General features: G+C 38.4%; 2 protein-coding genes across 3 annotated transcripts in view; one reads left to right on the plus strand and one right to left on the minus strand.

The window, feature by feature from the left end:
- The window catches only part of LOC125245430, a 1,350,402-nt gene that overhangs the window by 1,116,668 nt on the left and 217,340 nt on the right, over window positions 1-16,394 (plus strand).
- The window catches only part of LOC125245534 (cytolytic toxin-alpha-like), a 74,936-nt gene that overhangs the window by 11,993 nt on the left and 46,549 nt on the right, over window positions 1-16,394 (minus strand). The gene's annotated exons all lie outside the window — the stretch shown is intronic.

Genomic DNA, 16,394 nt, shown 5'->3' on the forward strand with positions numbered 1-16,394 from the left:
ACATATTTGGTTTCATCAGTATTTGAATGTGTGATTTTAACAGTAAATTCAGGCTACAGTAGACTCATGTTAGTGCTGTTAGAAGTGACCCAATGTTTGACGAGTCGATCACTTCTCTTTTTTTATTTAAATGAGACAACATTCCTTGTGTACATTTACAATTTAAATGCATTTCTCTCCATCTGTGTGACACACAAGAGCGTCCTTCAATGATTCAGTCACTGTTATGACACTTGTGCTCATGTCTTTTAATTAGTAACATTAACAGAGTAAATAAAATAAAGCTAAAATGTAAGTTATTCATTGCAGAAAAGCATCTCTTAAAGGCTCTGTACACTTTAAGTCATTCTTCATTTCGGGGTAAAAATCTTTGCAGTAATTGTATTAAACAACACAAGGAATTGATATTCATGATATTGTCTTGTTGATTTGGCTTGTGACTGACAGTGTAGGCTATATCTCACAATTGTGACTGTCTTTATTATTACTTTGTTACATTAATCATTGTGTCTGTAAATAGTTGAAAGAAAATTGCTGATAAATTAGTTTTATTTATTTGCATAACTGTAAAACTATGCATGAAATAAGAACTGTTGCATCTTACGATATATGCATTTTACATATAATATCTCACACTTGACTTGACTGAAACATCAGAGCAAAGAGGATATACAGAGAATGTGCTAAGCAAACTAATTAAAGTAGTGGGAACAAATGGGTTACTTAATTTTTTAATTATATTAATAAATGTGTAACCGCATTGAAAAATGTTTCTCATTTGACTGTATTTTGTGATAGCTAATATAATCTCCTTAAGCATGGCGGCGTGGGTATATAATTCCCTAAAGTGTACTGAAACGCAGAGTTGAGTTCCCTTTCGAAAGGGAACGTTTCAGGTTACGTATGTAACCATGGTTCCCTGATAACAGGGAACAAGACTCTGCGTTGCCCTGGCGTGCTTAAGGGGTGCCTGCTAAACAGTCCGTCAAGATGATAAGATACTGAGTGGTTCTCTAGGCACTCCTTATATTCTTCTGGGTCTCGCTATTATGAATTCATAGGCTGTCGCCGTCCAATGGTATTGGAGTGGTTTGATTCTTAGCTTTCAGACATCGGTTCATGAGTGACGTTCCTCAAAGCGTACTGAAACACAGAGTCTCGTTCCTTGTTCTCAGAGAACCATGGTTACATGTGGAAACCTGAGACATTTTGTGGCCTTATTTTAGTGACTTAAGTATTTTGTTTTTTCAATAACCACATATAAATGTTATTCCTTCAAAAAACAAACATGTACATACATGTTCCTCATATATTATTGTAGCCTAGTTTGTGCTGAATACAGTGTAATGACATTTTTCCATTAATATGTTTATGAACAACTGAAAAAGCACAAATGTCAGGGCATGTCAAAACTTCTACAGGGCCCAAATCAGCCTCAGACTCCAGAGGGTTAACAAAAAGCCACGATTTACACTGGATAAATTAATAAATCAGAGTAGTGACATAACCTGACAAGTATCATAATTCACCAACTTGCAACACAGACCGCCTTGCTAAAACACACATATGGGGGAGAAGTGGAATGGATAAAAATAACTACAATAATATTAAAAATATAATAAAAATAATAGTATTGCTGGTGGGCCAGTTTTGGCTACGTTCTATTTAATTTATAGGAAACTAGATTAAAAAGAAATTTGAGGCAAACTTTAGGTTGGCTTGACAGACCAGAAAGTTTGAATTAGTTTTAAAATGTTGAAGTTTGAAGGTATTCAGTTTAAAGTAGTTGAAATTTGCTGGCAGTTCAGAACACAATGAGCAATCTGGTCATTATACAGATCAGTGTTTCCTTCATGTTCACAAATGCATTGTTGTAACAAATAGTGTCACAGTGTATGGGCATTTAATAGGCAGATACAGGCAGTGTTGGGCACGTTACTTTAAAAAGCAATTAGTTATAGTTACTAGTTACTTCTCACAAATAGTAACGGAGTTAGTAACTGAGTTACATCATAATAAAAGTAACTAATTACCAGGGAAAGTAACTATTGCGTTACTTAAAAAAAAAAAAAAGTCAAATAACTCGAATGCCCCCCATTTTAAGATTTTAGATTTAAGTCTAAGAATAAATTATTCTTGATCCGACTCGTGACTCATGATCCGCTCTTGCTTATGAAATTTCTCTGTACTGTCATTAAAGAAAATGTAGTTTCATATTTATGTTTAAATAGTCCTGTGTTATGTTTTAAATTAATTTACTTGATTATGAAAAGTGAACAGCACGAGTAAGATTCATTATAAGATGTGCAATATATCCGGACACATGGAAGGGGTCAGACATGATTTTGACCACTACATGAAGTTTTGTTTTGTAGAAAGCCTTTCTTTAAAAGTGAATTTCATTTTGTAAAAATTGTATCTTAATTTGAATCAATGTTTCATTAACCAATCGCCTAGATTTAATAAATAAGAAGCAAATACAGCAGACAATATAATCATGGCAGACGCAGACACGATCACTGGAGCGTGTCTTACAGGCTAAATGAACCGAAACTCAGCGTATAAGCTGCTTGCCTCGCAGACATGAGAAATATATCTATAGAAAGCTTGAAATATCTACTTTAAAATAAAAATAATTATAAACGAAAAGAGTCTACACTGATTATGTAATCTGAATGAAATGTACATTCTCTCTCTAGACGTGTCCAGTTATATGCGAAGATGATGAGAGTCAGTAATGTCAACTTCATCTTTGCAGCTGACACTGATTCAGAAAACATTACTTTATTAATAAACAATTAAAAAATCTCCTTGTTTTTTTTTGCCATATTCATAATCATACTTTTGATGGTTCTTTATGGCAAGCGTTATGCGTGCGCTTTAGTGCATAGCCTATATTACATAAACGCTCATTATTAGTTTATTCTCTCCAGTATTTAAGAAATGAAATTAATATAAATGTGATTAGTCAACTAATGGCTTAAATGAATAACATTTCTGGAGGTGCTTCGACAGATTGGAGTTGCTGTTTATCGCAGTAGATAGGACCTTCGAACCAGAAAGACACAGCTTACATTTGACTAAAAGGTTTTTGTCTTTATGCTCAACTAAAGTGAAATAATGAGCATATATTTCCACTTTGAGAAACTCGTCTAGCTCTCGCCTTGACTCGCCATGACTGCCGCACATACTTGAATACATTTACAGTATTGAATTAAAATAAAGTAACGAGAGGAACGTCGCTCATTGTAGCGAAGTAAAAGTACAGATTTTTCATTACAAATTTACTCAAGTTAAACTAAAAGTACCCACATTTTAATCTACTCTAAAAAGTACAAATTTTCCATAAAACTACTCAAGTACATGTAACGAAGTAAATGTAATTCGTTACTACCCACCTCTGCCGGGCAGTAATAATCAACAGCTATCCACTCCCACACATGGAGGATTTATTCACTGAACTGAAGGCGGACAGAATGTTTTCCAGCATTGACCTGAACAATGTACAGTATACCTCCAACTGATGCATCACAAGGACAGCCGAGATCTAACGGCTTTTAGCACTCAAGAAGTGTTGTTTCACTTTCTTCGGGTACCATATAGCTTGGCCTCTGTGCTGGCAGCTTTTCAAAAAACTATGGTTACAATACTGAAAGGCCTTCATGGGATTCAGAACTACTAGATGATGTAATTGTGTATGGACGCACTGCAGCTGAATATGATCGCAAACTGCAGGCTGTTTTAACAACACTACAGCATGTGTGTCTTAAAATGAATCGAGCAAAATGCAAGTTCAGCTGAACAAGCCTTCCTTACTTAGGACACATCATTCCTGTGTAAGGCTTACAACCCAATGACTGCCATATTCAGGCTATATTGTAAGGACCAGCTCTCACTGACACTGCCAAATTATGTTCATTCTTAGGACTGACGTCCTGTTATTCACGCTTTGTGCCAAATTACTCTTCGGAAGTGGAGCCTATAAGACAGTGTTTCTCAAACTTTTTCTGCCATTCCCCACTTTGAAGGTAGGGAAGGTTTCCGAGCCCCACCTGTCCCCAATCACCCCAACAAAATGTTAATAAACTAGGCTTTAAGTTTAACTGTTAAAATGTATTAATTTATTTAATTAACATAGCATTTTAAAACATTAAATCAAATAACATCATTAAAAACATTATTTATTATATATAAATTATAAATTAAATATTATTTGAGGGTTATTGTTTCCATGGCAACACGTCATGCTTGTTATGTCACACACCGCGGCCACAATAAACTGCTTCTCAATTCCAAGAACACAGAGAACGGACTTGCGTTCTCGTGGAGACTGGTCTTGCCAGGCAACCTTGAAAGAACGAACTCGGAAGGACGCAAAGACACAGAACGCATCATTTGAGAATTGAGATGTGCTGCGATCTTGCTGCTCAACTGACCATCCCAGCATATTATAAGTGGCTAATGCACAATAAATATAACATAACATCACAAACAATTGTCATAACCTATTAAAAGATTTTTTTTCACATTATTATAGACATATAGACATTGTTTTCATATCATTTTATATCTTTTCATTTCACTGCGTGTATTTATGAAAATGAGTAGCCTTTGTGTTACATGCTTTGTCAATGTTAAGATTATTTTTTATATTTCAATAAAAATACTGCAGGCTTTCTTCAGGTTATCATTTTATTAAAATTAAGCAAAACAAACGGTTTACTTTCACAAGCCGTCACGTATTTGCGAGCTTGTAGTGGGAATCTCATAAGTGAGAACGAGAACTTTAAAGCTTACAGGCTTCCGTATGTCGACCGCCCACAGCGTCTTATGGGATTTTTAAGGGTTCGATTCTCTCAAGTTTGCATTCGATGCATCCTCGATATCAAGAATACATCCGGGTACTTTCATGCGTCCTCTGTTCTTGCGTTCTTGAGAACTGGATCTGTACTTCGACGGTTGATGATGACGTATAGCAAGAACACAAGGACGCAAGATCGCTGAAGAACGCATATTGAGAAACAGCCACTGTATGACATGTAACGCTTTTATTTAATTTCTCCTTTTTTTCAAAATATTCACATACTTGCTTACCATGTCATCAACAATCTAATATTCTGATTCTCAAATATGTATAAGTCAGTGTGTTTTGTCATTTGAAATCGGTAATAAATAATCTTGACCTATAACGCGAGATGGGCGCCGCCATGTTTGTTCACGCGGCTGTTCAGCGAGCCCTGTCAGTCGGATTTATAGCATGTGAATTCATCAATTTCTCTTGAAATCCATGTAAGTAAGCGGCCGTTGATCTAGGAGAAAAATAGACTAGAGTAATCTTTATAATTACGTTTACTATCTGGGTCTGATATGAATAAAACAAGTTGTCAGTTATAATCATCAAAATTAAAAGAAATAAACATTTTAAATATATCAGTCTGTGTGTAATGAATGAATTAAATTCAGTCGCGTGTAAAAATCTACCGCCAGGTGGCGCAAAGGGACGGATTGGAAAGTGACTGTAATAATAAAATATCGGTTTGTAAACGGAGATGAAAGGACGAAGTAAAACAACAATAACATTATAATATAACATTTTAACATCCTTAAAAACCATTAGAAAATTTAAAGTGAGAGTTACTTTCAAAACGTGGGATAGTCTTAGGCTACTCTCAAAAATTAAAAGAAAGACCTTTACACAAATATGTGTGTGTATATATATATATATATATATATATATATATATATATATATATATATAGGAGCGCACACACGGATTAAACATGTAATATTTTCATTCTGGTTTGCTCTAGCAAAAAAAAAAAATCCTCCAAGTGAAATGAGAACGGTCCAGCATTTAAATCCGTGTATCATTCGTTCCCTCATTTTTCTATATAAAACCAAAAATAAAAAAAAACAATGTGAAAACACACGCCGCAGCTGTTAAAAAATAATTAATAAATATAAATGTGCATAAACATAATAGGCTAAATGCAATGTAAAAGCTAAGGAAACTGAATCATCATATAGAATAAAGTTGCTCAAAATATTGGTCATATACAGTGTTAATGCAAAAGTAACTAGTTATTATTATTTTTATTATTATAGCTTCATGAATTATTGCACTTATTGAAAAGTAAGTCACATTATCTTTATTAATTCATGTAATTAAATAAAATGCATGAATTAATAAAGATATTTCGTTAAGGCAATATTTATATTGTCCCTTAAAACTGTACTAAAATTTCTTATTTCGCAAGACCATATGGAAGCGCGTTTCCACAACTAAATAAAAAATAAAAAGAGTAATTGCGATCTCAGAATTCTGACTTGTTTTCTCATAATTGCGAGTTATAAAGTCACAATTCTGAGATCACATTTGCGTGATATAGAGTCAATTCTTTGAGAATTTTTTTTTTTTTTTTTTTATATTTATGGGCTTTTTGTGCCTTTATTCAGATAGGACAGTAGAGAGCAGACAGGAAAGCATCGGGCAGAGAGAGGGGGCAGGATCGGCAAAGGACCTCGAGTCGGGAATCGAACTCGAGTCGCCGTGAATGCATTTGCGCCATGTGTCGGCGCACTAACCACTAGGCTATCGGCGCCGACGAGAATTTTTTTTTTCTCAGTCAGGACTCTAGGCCTATCACGCAATTGTGAGTTTATATCTCAAAATTGTGACTTTATAACTCGCAATTGTGAGAAAACAAGTCAGAATTCTGAGTTTAAAAAGTCGCAATTAGCCTACTCTTTTTATTTTTTATTTAGTGGCAAAAACGGGCTTCCATAGGCGTCCATAGTTCACAGATCTGTTCATTTTTCAGAGCGCGTCAGTCACTTAATTAGACATAACCGACTGTGTTTTGTAAACCTTGTGTTTATTTGACAGTATTAGCACATGTATATCGCGTTGTACAATATAACACTGTTATCCACGTTGTTGGCCTTAAAACGATCTTAAAATGCACATTTGTACACCAAGGAAATCAAAGTTTTCCCGGAGAAACACGCCGAACCCCACCTAACTGACCTTATAAAACCCTGTGTACGGCCCTGCTTCTTTTCTATCTAACGAAATCAAAAGTAATCTTGTATTTCCAGTTCGGCCATGTCACTCGCTTTGACGCTTTCCCCAAGCGTTCTTTTAAAGGTGCCCTAGAATCAAATTTTGAATTTACCTTGGCATAGTTGAATAACAAGAGTTCAGTACATGGAAAAGACATACATTGAGTCTCAAACTCCATTGCTTCCTCCTTCTTATGTAAATCTCATTTGTTTAAAAGACTTCCGGAAAACATGCGGATCTCAACATAACACCGACTGTTACGCAACAGTCGGGATCATTAATATGTATGACCCCAATATTTGCATAATGCCAGCCCATTCGACGCATTAGACAATGGCAGCCTGTATTAACGTCTGGATCTGTGCACAGCTGAATCATCAGACTAGGTAAGCAAGCAAGAACAATAGCGAAAAATGGCAGATGGAGCAATAATAACTGACATGATCCATGATAGCATGATATTTTAGTAATATTTGTAAATTGTCTTTCTAAATGTTTCGTTAGCATGTTGCTAATGTACTGTTAAATGTGGTTAAAGTTACCATCGTTTCTTACTGTATTCACAGAGACAAGAGCCGTCGCTATTTTCATTTTTAAACACTTGCAGTCTGTATAATGCATAAACACAACTTCATTCTTTATAAATCTCTCCAACAGTGTGTAATGTTAGCTTTAGCCACGGAGCACTATCAAACTCACAGAGAATCAAACGTTAACAACCAAATAAATACTTTACTCACATAATTCGAAGCATGCATACAGCATGCATGACGAACATCTTGTAAAGATCCATTTGAGGGTTATATTAGCTGTGTGAACTTTGTAAATGCGCTGTAATATAGATGAGAGCTCGTATGGCAGGGAGCGTGAGATTTAAAGGGCCAGCAGCCTCAGAATCGGTGCATAGATAATGATGCCCCAAAATAGGCAGTTAAAAAAATTAATAAAAAAAAATCTATGGGGTATTTTGAGCTGAAACTTCACAGACACATTCAGGAGACACCTTAGACTTATATTACATCTTGTAAAAAAACAATCTAGGGGACCTTTAATGATTTTTTTTTTTTTTTTTCATTTTGGATTTAAAAAAGGAAAATTAAAAAATAAATAAATAAATAAAAAAACTTTTGTTTTTTGTTTTTGGTTTTATATAGAAAAATGAGTGAACGAATGATAGCTACACGGATTCATTAAGACCGCATTAAGAGCAATAATTCTTATTAACTGCTATTGTTCTTGATTTTTGATGAATAATCTATAGGCTATATCTTCTCTACCAACCATGAACGTTTAACTAACATTTAAAATGTTATTTAAGAGCCTGTTAATGTTTAATGTGATTCAAAAATAAATGCAGAGAGAGTTGTGCTTGTGACATAAAATCATATTTGTGAATGTGTTTTTTTATTAGCAAATATCATTTTATATATTTGTGAATTTAATTATTTTTTGTGAAACTCCTAACATATATTTGTGGATCTCATTCTATTCATTTGTGGATACAATTATTTTTTGTGAATATCTTTACATTTATTTGTGGATCATAATCTATTTATTTGGAGATTAGCTACAAATCTAACTCCATATTGATCCCATTTGGAACTTCTGGAGCCCTGAGTGGAGCATTAAACACTGCAAATCCCCATAACACAAATAAATAAAGAAACTTACTGCAAATACTCATAACAGAGTCTAACAATTGTGTATTTCGTCAGCTTATGCAAAAAAAAAAAAAAAAAAAAATCATCTGATCATATGATCAGATCAGGATGGCAAAAAGATCTGTCATGCGCATGAGTCTCCCGCCCTCTGGATTAATGGCTTTGGTGACAAACATTTTAAACAAAGCGCCCTTCCCCCTATCTCAAACTAGTGTTGCAGAGAAAGCACTGTTAAGGGGCTCGCACACCGGACACGAAGCTCAGCGCCGCGCAGCGCCACGACACGTCTTTAAATTCGAACGCATTATTTTCTATGAATGTAACGTACACCGGTGGCGACATTCGGCGCCTGTCTGCGGCGCCCAGAAAACAATGCGTTCGAATCAGAATCTTAAACTTCCAATGTTAAACATGTTCTCGTCATTTTGCTCTTAACTGCAGTCAAAATACAAATAGGCCTATAAAATATTCATATGCATTGTGTAGCCCATTGTGGAGAGTCAGATTAGGTGCAAACTATCTATAGCAGAGACTTTTTATCTTAATAGCCTAGCACTTGTTGAATAACAAAATGTTTATTACTGGGATATCAACATTTTTTTGTTCGTAATTGTGTAGCTTATGGCATGACATTTCTTTTTGTAATGTTTATGAGCGTGTTAATGGATACAAACTGCACAATTGCAGTTTATCAGATTGTTACATAGCTACAGGGCTTTTGGAGACAGGTGTTTTTGGAGTGACATCTAAACCCAATAAATAAGTAAACTAGGTGAGTATATAATTCAGCATCAAAAGGTATTCTAACCTAATTCTTTGGAAAAAAAAGAAAGAAAAAAAAGCTATGGAATGGCTTCAGATGACTTTGAATATAGTGCACGAAAACTTAATTCGTGCTATTCTACTTATTTTGCTCTATGACTCCCAATTTTGCCATATAAAGGAGCGCAATTATCAGACGGTAATTTTAATATTGCGACATATCCGTATTCATATTTTGAGACTTTTAGGCCTACAGAAAGGATACACTAAATGAAGGGAAAATAAAGCAAATAGGGCTGAATAAAAAATATTTAACCAATAATGATAGCCTAATAATAATAAATAATAATGTAAAAATATGAAATAAAAAATTAACAATCAGTAAATGGATTTAAAAGACTGTTGGAAGTGATAAAAATATACACGGCATATTCTAATATGTATTGACAAACTTTGTTCGAAAGCTGTAGGCATCGCACGCAACACAATAGGCAACATGTTAATAATCATTTCTTGATTCCGCGCTTTTTCTTAATGAATATTATTATAATCTTATCCATTTCTGATAGTTCCAGTTATGGTAGAGCAGATTGTTTACACATGTAACTCATGGCCATGACAAATAGATGCCGTTCCCTCAACATAATAAAGTCGTGGCCACAAGAACGTGAGTCGTTCCCTCACCATATGATCTCGAGGCCACGAATTTAGATCGTTTTGTCGAGGTAACAACATCATTATGTCGTGGCCACATGATGTAAAGTCGTGGCCTCGAGATCATATGATGAGGGAACGACTTATTATCACGTTCCCACGAGTTTATATGTCGTGGCCACGACAAAACTAAGTGAACTGTCCCCTCCCAGATAACAGCTGTAGATAACAGCCGCAAAGAGCTCTGGCCATGATTTCAGAAACAACACTTTCCAGCAGATATATCGCCTCTTATTTAACACAGACCTATGAATTTCTTTCTTTCTTTTAGGTACAATTATTCGCCAAGTTTAAGTTAATTTTTATGTATTTTATTTTACAAAAGTACAAGGTTTTGTTGTTATTGAGCTTACACAAATAAAAGTAGACCATTTGTAGTAGGCTATTGCACTAATCTGTAGGCTATCGCCAAAAATGCCGGCCTGTTTAAAGTTGTTTTAGCAGTCATGAGGAAAAAATTGACCACTTCATTAAGTTTTGTTTTATAGTAAGACTTTCTTTGAAGTGAATTTCTTTTTGTAGAAATTGTATCTTAACTTCAATCAATGTTTCATCAACCAATTGCCTATATTTAATAAATAGGATGAAAAGAAAAAACCGTCGGGTGTGTAGGCTATATTATCCGCAGTATTATTCGCAGTATCAGGAGGATGCTTGATACCCCTTTTCCACCAGAATTGTTCGCGTTCTGGAGCCAGAGTCTGTGCTCGTGCAGGCGAACTGAGCCTGTCACGAACCGGTCGCGTGTTTCCATAGACTTAAGGAACGAACGCTGTAAAGCTGCTGTGTGTTGTACCTGTCCATAACTAAAAAACATTGCGCGTCCAGCGCTGTTTCTGCAGGCAGCGCGACACTTGAGTTTTCTGTTAACAGTATATGTAGTGAACCGGCTGCTCACATAAACAGCCGTTTCTCACCCATCCATTCGGAGATAAACTGAAAACGAAACCGTTGATTCACTCGCCCTCTTGCACATAGGGTCTCTCTCGCGCGCATAGTTTTATATATTTAGATATAAATAACAATTTAGTGCAATGTTACTTCAACAACGAAACAACAAACGCATTTCTCCGCCCCCTCTCTCCGGCTCTGTTCTGAGATACCGAAATTTGGTACCGAATGACAAGACACTTTTCGATACACCATAGTATCGAGGCAATTCGATCGGTACCTAAAAAGTATTGAGTTCGGTACCCAGCCCTATTTGTGATAAATATAGGCCTAATGTGTGAGAGAATTGACATTTTGCATAAAGATAAATGTGCTTTGATGCATTTATTGGATAACATGTGGTTAAAGCGCCACTCAGCGGTCAAAAGCTGCCAATGCACTTTGCCAATTTACTGCCGCGGCACTCGCGGCGGTAAAAACACCGTTTTGGATGGCCACCTACTGTAATATACAAGTTCCCTTTCAGTATGTCACGTTTGACGTACGTCAGTAGTGACCGACGAATTGGGATATCGCTAGAGAGCCCTATCAGCTTCAAGAGAACTAAAACAAGCCAATGGAGATTGGCGTGCAATATTTGCATAATGCTCCCGCCCCAACAGGTGAATATAAATAGGAAGCAGATGCAAATTCTCCGATATCCTGCAGCTTGAGAAGACCTCTTCAAAGATCGGCAGCTTTCAGTGCTGATGTGACGGCACAAGCAGCGAGTGGGAGCCTGCGCCTGTGAGATTCTCGCTATAATTCAAGAGTTGGTCTGCGATTTGGGACGGTTCTCCCCGTGCTGTTATTAGCATATTGGCTAACGCTCCCTGCGTGCCTCAGCATTAAAAGAGCTGAAATTTCCCCTTCTAAAAGAGACTTCCGTTACGAACCCTGCATCTTTTTAAAGATGTCATTTTGTCCATGCGCTACTGGGTGTCATCGTTCCCTGGTCCCTGCTGATGGGCACAATCGCTGCATCACGTGTTTGGCCGCTCCGATGCCATTCTTCCCGGAAGTGCACGATGAGGTGAATAAGTCTTGGCGGACGCCGTATAATGTTCGTTCGAGGCCGGGTCCCTCATCTGCCTTCACCACCCTGGATGGCAGGGAAGCCAGGGGATCCCGCCGGTTAGTTTATCAAGCAAAAGCGTTGATGGAAATGCCCCACGGTGGTCTTGACCAACAGTTGCTGGGGGAGCTGCGCGCTGCCACCGACCTCGCTTTCCGAGCGACGAAGGTGACAGCGCGTTCTGTTGGTCATGCGATGGCTACGCTTGTAGTCCAGCAGCGCCACTTATGGCTGAACCTGGCTGACATGAGGAAGACCGATAAATATCGATTCCTGGACTCCCCCGTGTCCCAGGCCGGCCTTTTCGGTGACGAGGTGAAGAGCTTCGCCCAACAGTTCTCCGCCACCCAGAAGCAGGCTGAAGCGATTAAGCACATCTTGCCCCAGCGGTGCGCTGCTGCCTCCACACCACCGGTGGCTCAACCTCAGCCTGCCCATCGCAGAGGGTGCCTGCCCGCTTCGTCCTCCGCCCCTGCTAAGTCAGCGAAGCAGCAGCCTCCGCTGCTGCTGGCTCTCCGGAGTCCAGTGATACCCACCTTTTCACAAAAAGACCTGTTTCCCCAACCTCCAGGTCACAAGAGGGCACGGTTGTCTGGGCTCGAGGTCTTGCCTCGTCGCCCACAGCCTCCTCTCTCCTCGCCAGTGGGTGGTGGTGTGATGGTCGAGGCCGCGCTCCAAGTGCCGTCTGCACAACTAGCCTGCAGAGTCTGACTCCACTTCGGGCCGCTTAATCACGTGAGAGACCCATACGCTAAACCAATGCAGTCTGAGCCGGAAAGAGAATTGATTAGTTCTTCTCATGAGTCTTTCGTTAATCACGTGACAGACCCATACGCTAAACCAATGCAGTCTGAGCCGGAAAGAGAATTGATTAGTTCATTTCATGAGTCTTTCGGGTTTTTAAGTCATTCTTTAATCACGTGACAGACCCATACGCTAAACCAATGCAGTCTGAGCCGGAAAGAGAATTGATTAGTTCTTCTCTTGAGTCTTTCGGGTTTTGAGTCATTCCTTAATCACGTGACAGACCTATACGCTAAACCAATGCAGTCTGAGCCGGAAAGAGAATTGATTAGTTCTTCTCATGAGTCTTTCGGGTTTGAGTCATTCCTTAATCACGTGACAGACCCATACGCTAAACCAATGCATTCTGAGCCAGAAAGAGAATTGATTAGTTCTTCTTTTGAGTCTTTCGGGTTTTTGAGTCGTACCTTAATCACGTGACAGACCCATACGCTAAACCAATGCAGTCTGAGCTGGAAAGAGAATTGATTAGTTCATCTCATGAGTCTCTCGGGTTTTGAGTCGTTTCTTGATCATGTGACAGACCTATACGCTAAACCAATGCTGTCTGAGCCGGAAAGAGAATTGATTAGTTCTTCTCATGAGTCTTTTGGGTTTTAAGTCGTTCCTTAATCACATGACAGACCCATACGCTAAACCAATGCAGTCTGAGCAGGAAAGAGAGTTGATTAGTTCTTCTCATGAGTCTTTCGGGTTTTGAGTCGTTCCTTAATCACGTGACAGACCTATACGCTAAACCAATGCAGTCTGAGCCGGAAAGAGAATTGATTAGTTCATCTCATGAGTCTTTTGGGTTTTTGAGTCCTACCTTAATCACATGACAGACCCATACGCTAAAGCAATGCATTCTGAGCCGGAAAGAGAATTGATTAGTTCTTCTCATGAGTCTTTCGGGTTTGAGTCATTCCTTAATCATGTGACAGACCCATACGATAAACCAATGCAATCTGTGCTGGTGAGAGAATTGATTAGTTCTTCTCATGAGTCTTTCGGGTTTTTGAGTCGTACCTTAATCACGTGACAGACCCATACGCTAAACCAATGCAGTCTGAGCTGGAGAGAGAATTGATTAGTTCTTTGTGGTGACCAGGGTGGGCGAGAGCCGTGAGGGAATGGCGCGAGGCCGGTTGTGTGAGAGTTAACAAGCTGCACCTGGAGGCGCACCGGCCTTGAGTCCCTCACGGAGGAGCTCCGGAAGCATAAAAGGAGGAGCGACGACAGTGGTGGACGAGAGAGGACCAGGCCTGGATTTTATTTTATGTTTTATTATGTTTAAGTGGCTGGCAGATGTCCGCGAGGGTCTGCCGGCATTACTTTCGTTTTGTTCTTTGTTTATTTTATTATTAAAGTTTTGTTTGAATGTTTGCCGGTTCCCGCCTCCTTCCTTCCTATCTATACGAACTGTGTTACATTCTTCTCATGAGTCTTTCGGGTTTTTGAGTCGTACCTTAATCACATGACAGACCCATACGCTAAACCAATGCAGTCTGAGCCGGAAAGAGAATTGATTAGTTCATCTCATGAGTCTTTCTGGTTTTTGAGTCGTACCTTAATCACGTGACAGACCCATACGCTAAACCAATGCAGTCTGATCCGGAAAGAGAATTGATTAGTTCATTTCATGAGTCTTTTGGTTTGAGTCGTACCTTAATCATGTGACGGACCCATACGCTAAACCAATGCAGTCTGAGCCGAAAAGAGAATTGATTAGTTCTTTTTGTGAGTCTTTCGGGTTTGAGTCATTCCTTAATCACGTGACAGACCCATACGCTAAACCAATGCAGTCTGAGCTGGAAAGAGAATTGATTAGTTCATCTCATGAGTCTTTCGGGTTTTGAGTCGTTTCTTGATCACGTGACAGACCCATACGCTAAACCAATGCAGTCTGAGCCGGAAAGAGAATTGATTAGTTCATCTCATGAGTCTTTCGGGTTTTTGAGTCCTACCTTAATCATGTGACAGACCCATACGCTAAACCAATGCAGTCTGATCCGGAAAGAGAATTGATTAGTTCATTTCATGAGTCTTTCGGGTTGAGTCGTACCTTAATCATGTGACGGACCCATACGCTAAACCAATGCAGTCTGAGCCGAAAAGAGAATTGATTAGTTCTTTTTGTGAGTCTTTCGGGTTTGAGTCATTCCTTAATCACGTGACAGACCCACACACTAAACCAATGCAGTCTGAGCTGGAAAGAGAATTGATTAGTTCTTCTCATGAGTCTTTCGGGTTTTGAGTCGTTTCTTGATCACGTGACAGACCCATACGCTAAACCAATGCAGTCTGAGCCGGAAAGAGAATTGATTAGTTCATCTCATGAGTCTTTCGGTTTTGAGTCATTCCTTAATCACGTGACAAACCCATACGCTAAACCAATGCAGTCTAAACTGGAAAGAGAATTGATTAGTTCATCTCATGAGTCTTTCGGTTTTGAGTCATTCCTTGATCATGTGACAGACCCATACGCTAAACCAATGCAGTCTAAACTGGAAAGAGAATTGATTAGTTCATCTCATGAGTCTTTTGGTTTTGAGTCATTCCTTAATCACGTGACAGACCCATACGCTAAATCAATGCAGTCTGAGCCGGAGAGAGATTTGATTAGTTATTTTCATGAGTCTTTCGGGTTTTGAGTCATTCCTTAATCATGTGACAGACCCATACGCTAAACCAATGCAGTCTGAGCCGGAAAGAGAATTGATTAGTTCATTTCATGAGTCTTTCGGGTTTTTGAGTCGTTCCTTAATCACGTGACTGACCCATATGCTAAACCAATGCAGTCTGAGCTGGAAAGAGAATTGATTAGTTCATTTCATGAGTCTTTAGGGTTTTTGAGTCGTTCCTTAATCTCATGACAGACCCAACATGACTGTCCAATCAGCCTTTATACTGTGCTTGTGGCGCGCACTCAAGAATTTCATGTGCAAATGCGCCAATGCGCGCTGCATAATTACTTTATTATAGCTTAAATAAAGTGCAAAAGAAACTACGAGCAATGACTGTCGTTGTTCTGTTTTAAGTTAAGTCATGAAATTACCAAACATGCGATTAAAGCTTCCTCCAAACTGTGCATGCATGTATTTGTTGACATGGATTTAAAGCTATTGTTATCCAATTTGTTGGCTTTAAAATGTCTTAAATATGCACATATGTACACCAAGGAAATCTAAATTTTCTGGGGGGAAACTACATTTTCTGACCAGGGTAATTATGAAACCCTGTGTACGGCCCGGCTTATATTCTATCTAATGAAATCTGAAGTAAACGTGTATTTCTACTAATGTGCGCAAGTTTGTATGTGTAGTATGCACTATGATCAAAAATAAATGGGACCATACGCGATTGAATGTAAAGGTTTGTGTCTCATTATTCTATTAATAACTAC

This window comes from Megalobrama amblycephala, linkage group LG1 (genome assembly GCF_018812025.1).
Source record: "Megalobrama amblycephala isolate DHTTF-2021 linkage group LG1, ASM1881202v1, whole genome shotgun sequence".
In the NCBI taxonomy this organism is placed as follows: Eukaryota; Metazoa; Chordata; class Actinopteri; order Cypriniformes; family Xenocyprididae; genus Megalobrama; species Megalobrama amblycephala.